Source organism: Rhinopithecus bieti, unplaced genomic scaffold (assembly GCF_001698545.2).
Source record: "Rhinopithecus bieti isolate Rb0 unplaced genomic scaffold, ASM169854v2 scaffold_12155, whole genome shotgun sequence".
Taxonomy (NCBI): Eukaryota; Metazoa; Chordata; class Mammalia; order Primates; family Cercopithecidae; genus Rhinopithecus; species Rhinopithecus bieti.
In genome coordinates, this window is record NW_016807423.1 from 1,044,257 (window position 1) to 1,058,334 (window position 14,078).

Here is a 14,078-nt window from a genome sequence, read left to right on the forward strand (position 1 = left end):
AAGCAGATAGTCAGGGCCTGTGAAGTGTGCCAAAGAAATAATCCCCTGCACTGCAGGCCACACATTTCAATCCCTGTATCTTTAACCTCCTTGTTAAGTTTGTCTCTTCAGAATCAAAGCTGTAAAACTACAAATATTTCTTCAAATGGAGCCCCAGATGCCGTCCACGACTAAGATCTACCACAGACCCCTGGACCAGCCTGCTAGCCCACGCTCCGATGTTGATGACATCAAAGGCACCCCTCCTGAGGAAATCTCGACTGCATGACCCCTACTATGCCCCAATTCAGCAGGAAGCAGTTACAGTGGTCATTGGCCAACCTCCCCAATAGCACTTGGGTTTTCCTGTTGAGAGGGGGGACTGAAAGACAGGACTAGCTGGATTTCCTAGGCCGACTAAGAATCCCTAAGCCTAGCTGGGAAGGTGACCACATCCACCTTTACACACGGGGCTTGCAAGTTAACATACTAAAGTGTGTTAACTTTAGTAAAGAGAGTTCACTAAAATGCTAATTAGGCAAAAACAGGAGGTAAAGAAATAGCCAATCATCTATTGCCTGAGAGCACAGCAGGAGGGACAATGATTGGGATATAAACCCAGGCATTCGAGCCAGCAACGGCTACCCTCTTTGGATACCCTCCCTTTGTATAGGAGCTCTGTTTTCACTCTATTAAATCTTGCAACTGCAAATAAATAAATAAATAAATATTTGATTCTCCTCTTAGTCTTTCTTGGCAAAATCTATACTGATCTAATATAGCTGACACACCTAAGAAACAATATTTGATGGATGATTTTATATCTGGTGACTTAAAACCAATTATCATCTCAACAGTTACTGGGTATGCTACGAACAGAAATATATAAAATAATACTTGACCTAAATATAATAGGGAAACAACAAAAATACCCAAGCTACAATGTGCATGTTGCAAGTAGTAGGTTAACCTTACTAAAAGAAAAGGAACACTGTATAATTTCTAAACCAGTTGAGGTTGGGAGAGTAAAAACAAAAATAACAACCTATCAATATAAAAGAAAACAGGAAAAAAAGGAAACAGGGCAGGCTGAAGAGTACCAAATAAGACAGCAGATAAATATCCAAGTACATCAATAAGCACAAGTAAGTAAATGGACTAAATACACCAGTTAAGACAAAGATTTTTCAGCTGGGTGTAGTGGCTCACACCAATAATCCCAGCACTTTGGGAGGCCGAGGGAGGCAGATCGCTTGAGGCCAAGAGTTTGAGACCAGCCTGGCCAACCTCGTCTCTTCTAAAAACACAAAAATTAGCAGGGTGTGGTGGCGCATGCCTGTAGTCCCAGGTATTCTGGAGGCTGAGGCAGAAGAATCACTTAAACCTGGGAGGCGAGGGTTGCAGTAAGTGGAGATCATGCCACTGCACTCCAGCCTGGGGGACAGAGTGAGACTCCGTCTAAAAAAAAAAAAAAAGGCAGGGATTTTCAGACTATTAATAGATGACTAAATGTATTAAATGGATGAAACTGTTTTTTTCTTGTTTTAGAGACACGGTCTTGCTTTATAACACCTAGGCTCTAGTGCAGTGATGTGATCATAGCTCACTGTAGTCCTGAACTCCTTAGCTCAAGCAATCCTCCCGCCTCAGCCTCCTCAGTAGCTTACGACTACAGGCACATGCCACCATGCCTGGGTAATTTTTTATTTTATTTTATTTTGGTAGACTTGAAGCAATGCTCCTGCCTCACCTTCCAAAGCATTGGGATTAGAAGCATGAGCTGCCACACTGAGCCAAGATTTTAAAAAGAAATACAGTGTGGCAAAAATGATGAGTTTTAATATCTAATAATATAGAAATGTAAGAAATGCTTTCAGATACTGCAGGTGGAAAGTAAACTGTTAAAAAAATACCTATTAAAATAATATATGAATGCAGCCTTATACAGCAATCCAATTTCAGAGTCTCTGTCCCAGATATAAACATCAGTATGAAATGATATGTGAACACTGATACTTACAACAGCATTTTTGTAATATTGCTAAGAAAGAGGTAAATAAACTACCATGCACAAATTTTTTTAAGTCCTTTAAAGCCTTGAGCTTCCCATATTTCAGGGACTCCCAAACTTTGATGCACATGAGAATTAACCTGGGGAGCTCTAAAAAAATCTTGATCTCTGGGACACATCCCATACCAATTAAATTTGGGACTTGGAGTCAGGCATCCCAGTATTTTTTTTTTTTTTAAAGATTCCCAGATGATTCCAATTTGCAGCAAAGTTTGAAAGTCATCCAGGTCCCTTGAATCAATTGCTCTGAGGTTCCTCCCTGTTTAGGGTTGCTGGGTTTGGCAAATAAAAATACAGGGTACCCAGTTTAATCTACCTTGCTCAAACATTCCATCTTTTTTCTATCTGGTTTTAGATGAAAAAAAGGAGTTGTAAGAACACTGAAGAAAAAGTGTTCCTACAGTTTCTCAACAACAATAGTGCAAGTGAAATCAAGACAGAAGTTTCCCAGATAAAGTGATCACAAAACAATGACAAACATATCATCAGATGGATTAAGATCACTGGCTCTGCATAAGACACTTTCAGACTGAAACCATACTTCTGTCATGAACCATCTGTGTGAACCTGGGCAGGTTACATAACTTCTTTGAACATCCATTTCCTCAACTTATACATTAAGTAAGCATCCCTATTTCATGGGGCTGATATAAGCAGTAAATCAATTCATACATTTCAAAATACTCAGCATAGTCCTTAGCACATAGGATATAAGCTCATAAACATTATATTTCTAATCATGCTATAAATATGCCATTCAAGATTGGCTCTACTACAAGCAATGCTAGCTGATATGGAAATATTAGTGAATGTCTTCATTACTTCTAAGGGAAGGATATGACTATTGTTACACTACTCTGACTATTTATGCAAATAGGCAAGTATCAAGTAAAACAATACCAAGTATAAATCTAAAAGTTTTTTAATATGACACTTTAAGCACAAAGAGGATTGTGTATCCTATGTTTAAAGAAGGTTATTCTTTTCCCCATGAAATTGATATTCTAAAATGCCAATGAGCCATGCTTCTCATCTACATCAACAATTGTGCTAAAGGGAAACAGCTGAGGCCCTTCAATACAATGCAGCTAACAGACTGCTACCATAAGCTGATAATGAGAGCTACAATCAAAGTGACAAGGCTAGATTAGATCCCCATCAATTTCTTTAACAGGCACAATATAGCAATTCATATTTGCATTCATAATCAGGAACCTAAACTGAAAACTATAGAATACACAATAAAATGTCTCATAAAGTTTTACTGTCAGAAGTATTAATAATCCAGATCAGAAGTCACTGTGCAGAGATGGATCATAATTTCATACAGAAATACCAGTTTAACAAAACACCCAGATTCATTTTATTTGTAGTATAAACACTATGTGGTTCTTTGATAGCACTGACATAACTTCAATCTTTCATTGCTATTTACAGCTATATAATTACATAAACGCTGACTTTAACTTATTCCTTTGAAAATCTGTTAATATCTGACACCCCAGGAAGCTCTAAATTCCACAAGGGAAAAAAAACCCTCTATAATCAACACTGCCCATATACACTAGTAAGAAGTACTAAATAAATATTTGCTAAAGGTTACCAAAAGAATAAAAAAAGGTGGGGAATCAATTCTTATCACCCATTAAGAGCAATTATATGGTTTATTTCAATATACATCTTCCTACTCACAATTCTCCGGGCATTTTCATTTAAAACACACTGGCAAACATCCTTTTTATTCCATTTAATACTATTAGTCTACAAAAACATTAAAATCAAAGTCAATATACATACAAAGCAACTAATTTATTGAAAGGACTAGTTGGTTTCTTTTTAAATACAGCAATATAAAACATTCCACAAATTGATTACACTCCTTATAAGAGCAAAAAAGCTAACTACCCAATCATATTGAGTGTAGTAATGAGACAGATATTGAAGATGCAAGACTCAAGAGCAGTTTATCTTCATCCCTTAGGGTATCTTTTGCTCTGCACTGCTGACTACACATCTCTCTTCATCCTAAAAGGCTGGGATCTTGCTAAGCACAAAGATCACATTTTATTCTTCTCTGTGCCTGGCATACAGGAGTCAAAAAAGGTTTATTAAATTGAGAGACACATGATCTCTGTCCTAAAGAAGATCACCATCTAACAGAAGAGGGGTTCCCCCAAAGGTTTGTCCTTGTCTTTTAATCCTTCCGTGTTCTTCCTTGAGTGAACTCATCCACCTTCATAGCTTCAGCTGCCATTTTCATACTGATGAATCTTTGACTCTTAAATCTACATCTCTATCACAAATTTCCTGAGCTCTGAACATAATTGCTTGCTGGTCAACCATTTGTTTAACATATAGACACCTCAAACTTAAAGCTCTTTTTCTCACTCCTAGATCTATCCTGACTACCATATTCTTGTTTTCTGGTTAATGGAATCATTCTCTAAGATATATCAAGTCTTTGTAATAATAAGTATAAGAGTCATTAGAGTTTCCTAAGCAAAAGATAACTATTAGATAATTAGTTCCAGAAAATAATCTAAAAGATATTTCATAGGCTGGGCGTGGTGGCTCATGCCTATAATCCCAGCACTTTGGGAAGCCAAGATGGGCGAATCATCTGAGGTCGGGAGTTGGAGACCAGCCTGACCAACATGGAGAAACCCTATCTCTACTAAAAATACAAAATTAGTCAGGCGTGTTGGCGCATGTCTGCAATCCCAGCTACTCGGGAGGCTGAGGCAGGAGAATTGCTTGAACCCGGGAGGAGAAGGTTACGGTGAGCCGAGATTGTGCCATCGGACTGCAGCCTGAGCAACAAGAGCGAAACTCTGTCTCAAAAAAAATAAATAAAATAAAATAAAATAAATTTCATGAATGAGCCAATTAGGAAAAAGGGACAGAATAAGGGTGGGTAAATAAAATGGAAGAAAGCGAAAGAGACAACTGATGAGAAAAGCAAGAAAGGTACCCAGAGAGTAAAGAACACGAGCAGACACAAAAGCCCTCATTCAATCAAAAAATATTGTCTAGGCCGGGCGCGGTAGCTCATGCCTGAAATCCCAGCATTTTGGGAGGCCGAGGCGGGGGATCACGAGGTCTGGAGATCAAGACCACCCTGGCTAACAGAGTGAAACCCCATCTCTACTAAAAAAAATACAAAAAAAATTAGCCGGCGTGGTTGGTGGCAGCCGCCTGTAGTCCCAGCTACTCGGGAGGCTGAGGCAGGAGAAGGGTGTGAACCCGGGAGGCAGAGCTTGCAGTGAGCCAAGTTCACGCTACTGCACTCCAGCCTGGGCAACAGAGTGAGACTCCATCTCGAAAAACAAAAAAAAAAATTCTCTGACCACTTAACAGACACTGATCTCTCTTCTCACCGACCTACTTATTTATTATATCTGCACACTATCCTTTAACTCCAGCTATCACCTCTAAACAAGATCCCCTTCACTCTACTCTCTCTTCAGTGCCATAGTCAAACATTTGCAACCATTTCAATAATCTTCCAGGGCTCCTCGCTACCTAAAAATTAAGTCCTAATGCCTCCACTTAATATTCAAACTCCTTTACTATTTAATCCTATCTACTCAACCTACTATTCACAATCTACCATTCCACTCCTTCCCTGAAGCTCCATGAAGACAGGGACCATGTCTGTTTTGTTTACTAAGATGCAGCCAGCACCAGGCACAATGACTGCCATATAGTATGAATAAATAAACTCCATACTCCAGCCTAAATGAACTACTTGTCATTTCAAAGATTTTAAACAACCATACCTTTACAGCATGTTCTCTACTCCAGAAAGGCCCAGTCCCTCCCCAGGCTCAATCTTTCACTGTCTAAATCTTCCCTATCCTTTAGAGTCCAGCTCAAATGCTACCTCTTCCATGAAGCTTTCCTTCATTCCCTAGAAAAATGTATTCCTTCACAGACACTCCTGACATGCCTATTCACTTCTAATCATTCTTTAAAACTCAACTCAAGCATCATCATTATTAAGCTTTTAAATCCCACCCACATCCAGAACTGATCACCGCTGTTGTGATCAAACCATGCCTCACACAGTTCTCTATTATGGCAATCATACAATTACTAGTTAAGTAGTTCCCTAAGAGCAAGAACAATGTCTTATATATCATATCTGAATTTCTCCTGCATTCACCACAATTCCTGATACCCCATGGGAACTAGAAATATGTCTGCTGAATGAATAAAAATCTAGACAACATATAGATATACTATATCTTATTACTAACTTAAACCAGATGAGATTTAGAAAGGGACCCAACAGCCCAGACATGCCGTGGCCTCAATTTAAAGGTCTATCTAAACAATATTATCCTCAAAATTACAATTATATTGATGTTATCCCCCTTTTGTATCTCTCTGCCAAAGAATTGGTACTATCCTTGGTCAATTTACCTTTAACTTTACAACATTCTTGCAAGATTATTTCCCAGGTCCTGCAACAGAAAAATGTTTCTGTGTAATATGCAATTTATGCTGAAAATTTGCAAATTAGTTTCAAATGGATCGCAGAACCAAGTGAACTACAATAAATTCAGTTTAGCCTACCAGAGTTTGCATTATTAATAAACCATTTATTATATATACAATCCATATGTTAATGACAGAATATCTTAACTCACAATTCTTCCTAAAATTCTCTCTCTCATTAAACATAGTAACAAACTGTAATTTCTCTCTGTTCTCTCTCTCTCACACACACACCACAGTATATGCTCCAAAAGATGTCATTATATAGGGTAAAACAATTTTGCAAATATGGGAAATACGATCAACATTCTAAGAGAGTTTGTTAGTGCCTAAACTGTTAACTGTATTCACAAATATAAAATGTCAGTCAGGAAATCCTGAGGCAGAAAATGGAAAAAAAAAAAAAAAGCAGAAGAAGACTTACTAAGCTTAGGCAAAGTACAGGAAAAAAAGAAGAAACAGGCCCAGATGAAGCAGATTATGAGGTATGTATCTTATTCTTTTTTATCACGTACAGTCCCCAGTATAATACTTTAAAATAGTGGGCACACATATAATATTAACCGTATAAAAATAACGAAAACGAGGAACATAAGACCCGATACATAGAGTTAACAGGCCAAGAAAACAGAGTGCTGCTCTTTCAATCTCCTTTACAAACCATAAAGTACATGAAGCGGACATGGCAGAAGAAATACCATCTGTATTAGCCAGGATTCCCTAGAGGGACAGAACTAATAGGATAGATATATATATACACAAAGGGGAGTTTTTTAAGTATTAACTCACACGGTCACAAGGTCCCACAATAAGCTGTCTGCAAGCTGAGGAGCAAGGAGAGCCAGTCCAAGTCCCAAACTGAAGAACTTGGAGTCCAATATTTGAGGGCAGGAAGTATCCAGCATGGGAGGAAAATGTAGGCTGGGTGGCTAGGCCAGTCTAACCTTTTCACATTTTTTTGCCTGCTTTAGATTCTCTAGCTGTGCTGGCAGCAGCTGATTAGATGATGGCTACCCAGATTAAGGGTGGGTCTGCCTTTCCCAGCCCACTGACTCAAATGTTAATCTCCTTTGACAACAACCTCACAGACACACCCAGGGTCAATACTTTGCATCCTTCAATCCAAACAAGTTGACACTCAGTATTAACCATCACACCATCCTAGAGGTACAAAGCAAGCAATGCCAGTTACAGGACAAATAGTAACAGAGGAAAAGATGGCTGTCTCAGATGCTATGAAAAGACCTTAAGTCATTACACACAAAACAACTTTCAACCCCTACCATTAATGTAAATCTGAAGAGATTACCTTTAATCTTTTTTTTTTCATTTTAGATTCAGGGTTGGGGGGTGGGTACATGTAAAGTTCTGTTATATATGTCAACGGCCTAGTAGCAATACTTATTTTTTCTGCAGCACTCCCTCCTCCCACTCTCCAGTAGACCCCAATGTTTATTATTCCCTTCTTTGTGTTCATGAGTTCTCATCATTCGACTCCCATTTATAAGTGAGAATATGTGGTATTTGGTTTTCTGTTCCTGTGTTAGTTTGCTTAGGATAGTAGCCTCCAGCTCCATCCATAGTCCTAAACAAGAAATAATCTCGTTTCTTTTTCATGGCTGCATAGTATTCCATGGTGTATATGGACCAAATTTTCTTTATCCAATCTGTCACTGATATGCATTTAGGCTGATTCTATGTCTTTGCTACTGTGAATAGTGCTGCAATGAACATTCACGTGCACATGTCTTTATAGTTGAATAATTTACATTCCTCTAGGTATACACCAAGTAAAGGGATTACTGGGTCAAATGGCAGTTCTGCTTTTAGCTCTCTGAGGAATCCCCACACTGCTTTCCACAATGGTTGAATTAATTTACACTCCCAATAGTGTATAAGTGTTCCCTTTTCATTGCCACCTTGGTAACATCTGTTTTTTTTTGGGGTTTTTTTTCACCTTTTAACAAGAGCCATTCTGACTGGTGTGAGATGGTATCTCACTGTGGTTTTGATTTGTATTTTTCTAATGCTTAGTGATATTGAGCTTTTTTTCATATGCTTGTTGGCCGTATGTATGCCTTCTTTTGAAAAGTGTCTGTTCGGCCAGGTGCAGTGGCTCACGCCTGTAATTCTAGCACTTTGGGAGGCCGAGGCGGGTGGATCACAAGGTCAAGAGATTGAGACCATCCTGGCCAACATGGTGAAATCCTGTCTCTACCAAAAATACAAAAATGAGCTAGCCATAGTGGCACACGCCTGTAGTCCCAGCTACTCAAGAGGCTGAGGCAGGAGAACAGCTTGAACCCAGGAGGTAGAGGTTGCAGTGAGCCAAGATCACACCACTGCATTCCAGCCTGGCGACAGAGTAAGACTCTGTCTCAAAAAAAAAAAGAAAAAAGAAGAAAAGAAAAATGTCTGTTCATGTCCTTTGCCCACTTTTTAATGGGGTTGTTTTTCTCTTGTAAATTTGTTTAAGTTCCTTATAGATGCTGGATATTCAACCTTTGAGAGATGCACAATTTGCAAACATTTTTTCCCATTCTATGGACTGTCTGTTTACTCTGCTTATCATTTCTTTTGTTGTAACTCTTAATTAGATCGCACTTGCCAATTTTTGCTTTTATTGAGATTGCTTTTGGTGTCTTTGAACATTTTGCCCATTCCTATGTCCAGGATGGTATTGCCTAGGTCGTCCTCCAGGGTTTTTAGTTTTGGGTTTTATATTTAAGTCTTTAATCCATGTTGAGTGGATTTTTGTATATGGTGTAAAGAAGAGGTCCAGCTTTATTGGGAAGCAGAGGCGGGAGGATCATGAGGTCAGGAGATCAAGACCATCCTGGCCAACACGGTGAAACCCCGTCTCTATTAAAAATACAAAAAATTAGCTGGGCATGGTGGCAGGAGCCTGTAGTCCCAGCTACTTAGGAGGCTGAGGCAAGAGAATGGCGTGAACCCGGAGGGCAGAACTTGCAGTAAGCCAAGATCGCACCACTGCACTCCAGCCTGGGCAACAGAGCGAGACTCTGTCTCGAAAAAAAACAAAACAAAGAGTGGGTCCAGTTTTAATCTTCTGCATATGGCTAGCCAGTCATCGCAGCATCACTTCTCAAATAGGGAGTCTTTTCCCCATTTCTTGTTTTTGTCAGTTTTGTCACAGACCACATGGTCGTAGGTGTGCAGCTTTATTTCTCCCAGAAATAAAGTTCCATCAATCTATGTGCCTTTTGTACCAGTAACATGCTGTTTGGTTACTGTAGCCCTGTAGTACAGTTTGAAGTCGGGTAACGTGAGGTCCCCAATTTTGTTCTCTTTGCCTAGGACTGCCTTGGCTATTCAAGCTCTTTTTCGGTTCCATATGAATTTTAAAATCATTTTTTCTAGTTCTGTGAAGAATGTTATTGGTAGTTTGATAGGAATAGCATTGAATCCGTAAACTGCTTCAGGCAGTATGGCCATTTTAATGACATTGAGTCTTCCTATCCATGAGCATGGTATGTTTTTTCATTTGTTTGTGTCTTCTCTGATTTCCTTGAGCAGTGTTTTGTAATTTTCATTGTAGCAATCTTGCACCTCCCTGGTTAGCTGTATTCCTAGGTATTGTATTCTTTCTGTGGTAATCGTGAATGGGACTGCATTCCTGATTCGGCTCCCAGCTTGGCTGTTGTTGGTGGATAGGAACGCTAGTGATTTTTTGTATGTTAATTTGGTGTCCTGAAACTTTGCTGAATTTGTTTATCAGCTGAAGGAGCTTTTGGGCCAAGATGATGGGGTTTTCTACATATAAAATCATGTCATCTGCAAACAGGGATAATCTGACTTCCTCTCTTCCTACTTGAATGCCCTTTATTTCTTTTCTTGCCTGATTACTCTGGCTATATCCTAAACTATTTTCATAAATCCTTCAAAGACTACTACATCAGGGGTCACCAAGACCACCCCAGGTTCCATGATCCTCCAGGAGTACTCACAGGACCCTGCATATAATCAGCATATGGAAAAGGTACATGAGGCAAAGTCTGGAGAAAACCAAGCACAAGCTTCTCAGAGTTCGCTCCCAGTGAAGTCACATAAGACACACTTATTTCTTCTAGCAACGCCTGGTAACTATATCCATGAAATGTTGTCTACTGGGAAAGCTCACCAAAGACTCAGTGTTCAAAGTTTTTTTTTTTTTCTTTTGAGACGGAGTCTCGCTCTGTCACCCAGGCTGGAGTGCAGTGGCATGATCTTGGCTCACTGCAAGCTCCGCCTCCTGGGTTCACGCCATTCTCCTGCCTCAGCCTCCCGAGTAGCTGGGACTACAGGCACCTGCCACCAGGCCTGGCTAATTTTTTTGTATTTTTTTTAGTACAGACGGGGTTTCACCGTGTTTGCCAGGATGGTCTTGATCTCCTGACCTCGTGATCCGCCCACCTCAGCCTCCCAAAGTGCTGGGATTACAGGTGTGAGCCACTGCACCCGGCCATTCAAAGTTTTAATGGAGCTGCTCACACAGGCACCCTCTTGCCTAGTACATACCAAAATTTCAGACTCCCAGAAGGAAGGTAAATGTTCAGCATAAATCACATTGTTTGCACAGTAAGTCACTCTTATCATTCAAGGAAATTTTGATCATTGTAGGAAACTGTTTACCATTCAAGTTTCCAGATACCAGCCAAGAGTCGACCTTCCACGCAAGCCCTTCTAAGGATAGCAGTCTTAAGACTGTTACATTAATAGTTTATTGTACACTACTACTATTTCTTAACATTCCTATCTCTTAAGGCCACCAGTCTACACATGCTGAAACCAGCCTTGTTCCCTATACATTTATAGACAAGATATATCGCAAAATGAAGAATGACAACTCACTCAATGTTCCTGAGAAAATAATGGAGAACGTATGTTAAACTAGGAATAGGGTCTAGCAAATATTAGTTCTCTATTGCAACTAATTAGCATTAATAATTATATTGTCTGCATGATAGAATGCACCAGTAGCACTGCTTTTCAGTCTTTGCTCAGCACTATAAATATACCAGTGCAAAGCAACACATGACAATAATGGCCTAATTAAAAGACTAGTACTGGCCGGGCATGGTGGCTTACACCCTTTGGGAAGCAGAGGTGGGGAGATGGCTTGAACCCAGGAGTTCGAGACCAGCCTGGGCAATATGGAAAACCTCATCTTAAAAAAAAAAAAAGAAAAGGGAGGCCCCACATGGGATTTGGCCCGGGTACTCATGTGAGCTGCTGCTCTTGTAGTTGGTAAGACTGCCTGGGTCTAGGGTGCGGAGCTCCTCCGTGGCCACAAGGACGTCACCATGCCTAAAGCACCAAAGGGAAAAGTGCAGGACGGGGAAAAAAAAAGTCATTCATCCATATAGCAGAAAAGCAGCTCAAATTATGACAGAGGCCCACAAACAAGAAAAAAACGAAAATTGAAGAATGAAAAGGCCTTGTGTTTCAATCTTATTGGTTAAAACTGCAATGGTTTCAAAATCATCTTGATCCCCCCAAAAAAAGATATTCAAACAAAGATGCTTGTGAACTAACTGAAAGGTACTTAAACAAATTTAGCAGTGAGCTGGAGCAGATTGAGCAACAGGCAGGGGAGGCGGCACTGTTCCCAGGACACCATCATCAAGCAGACAATGGAGCAGGAGGGACAGCAGTATGAAGGATATGGCCTTGAGAATCCAGACATTCTAAATGCAAGTAATCTGAAAACATTTAGGGAATGAGACTTTGATCTGAAGAAATTGCCAAACATTAAAATGAGAAAATCTACGCTGACGTAATTCCCAAGAAGTGCAAGAGGAAAACTATTATAATTGTAGACCAAGATTTAGGGGAACTGGAACTAAACGATGAATCAAATGACTCAGATGAGGAAATGACTGCAGTAGCCTAACGGTCTTCATTTGAATTCAAAATGAGTAATCTGAGAGCTTCAAATTACATTCATTGATTATGGTACATAATCATCAAGATACAAGAATTTGATGTTGACATTATCTTATACGATGAGAGTTTCATTTGCAGTTTCAAAATGGTGTTAAGATTTTTTTTTTTTTAAGACGGAGTCTTGCACTGTCATCTGGGCTGGAGTGCAGTGGTAACATCTCGGCTTACTGCAACCTCCACCTGCTGGGTTCAAGCAATTCTCCTGCCTAAGCCTCCCAGGTAGCTGGGATTACAGGCACCCACCACCACGCCCAACTAATTTGTTTTGTGTTTTTTTAGTAGAGACAGGGTTTCACCATGTTGGTAAGGCTGGTCTCGAACTTCTGACCTCGTGATTCATCCGCCTCAGACTCTGAAAGTGCTGGCAACACAGGCATGAGCCACCGCACCCGGCCTATGACATTTACTTTAAAATGAAGATTGCTTTTCATTTACTTTAAGTTGCTAAAATAGATAGACATGATCTGCAAAAGTTGTTTAATCTTTTTCATCTGAATTTCAGGCCGGGAGGGAGCAATATAACTAAGGACAGAAAATGTTTTGTTTTTCTTGTATATTTACAATCACCTAATTTCACATTTTGTGAAATGGGCAGTAACCTGTTTCCTAAAAGATTCCTGTGGGTATTTTTTGAGCTGTGATAATAGAAAACTGTCTTTCAGTAATAATGTCAAATTAATCCTTCTTTTAAACATTAAACCTATTTTCCTTTCTTTACAACATAAGGGAAAATGTGATAAGAAATTTGTATATACTGGTGGATTATAGATTATTATTTATCTTTTGAACCAGAGTTAAATGGTTAAAAAAAAAATCCGTGATGATTGTTATTATCTCCCACAATTAATTTATCTTTTGAAACAGGGATAAACAGGCTGGACTCGGTGGCTCATGCCTCTAATCCCAGCACTTTGGGAGGCCAAGGCGGGCAGATCACGAGGTCAGGAGATCAAGACCATCCTGGCTAACACAGTGAAACCCCGTCTCTACTAAAAACACAAAAAATTAGCCAGGCGTGGTGGGGGGCGCATGTAGTCCCAGCTACTCAGGAGGCTGAGGTGGGAGAATGGTGTGAACCTGGGAGGCAGAGCTTGCAGTGAGCCAGATCACACCACTGCACTCCAGCCTGGGCGACAGAGTGAGACTCCGTCTCAAAAAAAGAAAAAGAGGATAAAGAATTTCAGTTTAGCTCCTTTTAATTGTATATTATTTTTTGCTTTTTTATTGTGAAAAGTGATAGGTTTTATTTGTGGAGACAGAACTAAAGATTAGAGAACCAGTGATTTTAATTGTGTTACTATTTCCTCTAAGAGACAAATTAAATTGACATATAATTCAGTATTTTCAGTATCATGAAAACATGAATGTTGTATAATTTTCTTCCTCAAAAAACTTGTTAAATGCAAGTATCCTTAGTATGTTTTAAAAGAGCACAATGCAGGTATATTTATTTTCAAGAAAAGAATAAAACATTAATGCTGTATTAGGTTAACCGAATATCAACTAAGCCTTGTTAACAGTTAAAGTATCATAACTTTTTTTTACTTCTGAAAACTAAAATAAAATTTATTTCTGCAATTTC

At 39.4% G+C, this 14,078-nt stretch overlaps 1 protein-coding gene and 1 pseudogene across 5 annotated transcripts in view; one reads left to right on the top strand and one right to left on the bottom strand.

Moving 5' to 3' along the window:
• The window catches only part of MAST2 (microtubule associated serine/threonine kinase 2), a 259,350-nt gene that overhangs the window by 196,580 nt on the left and 48,692 nt on the right, over positions 1-14,078 (bottom strand). The gene's annotated exons all lie outside the window — the stretch shown is intronic.
• Positions 11,854-12,443, top strand: LOC108535642 (translation machinery-associated protein 16 pseudogene; annotated as a pseudogene).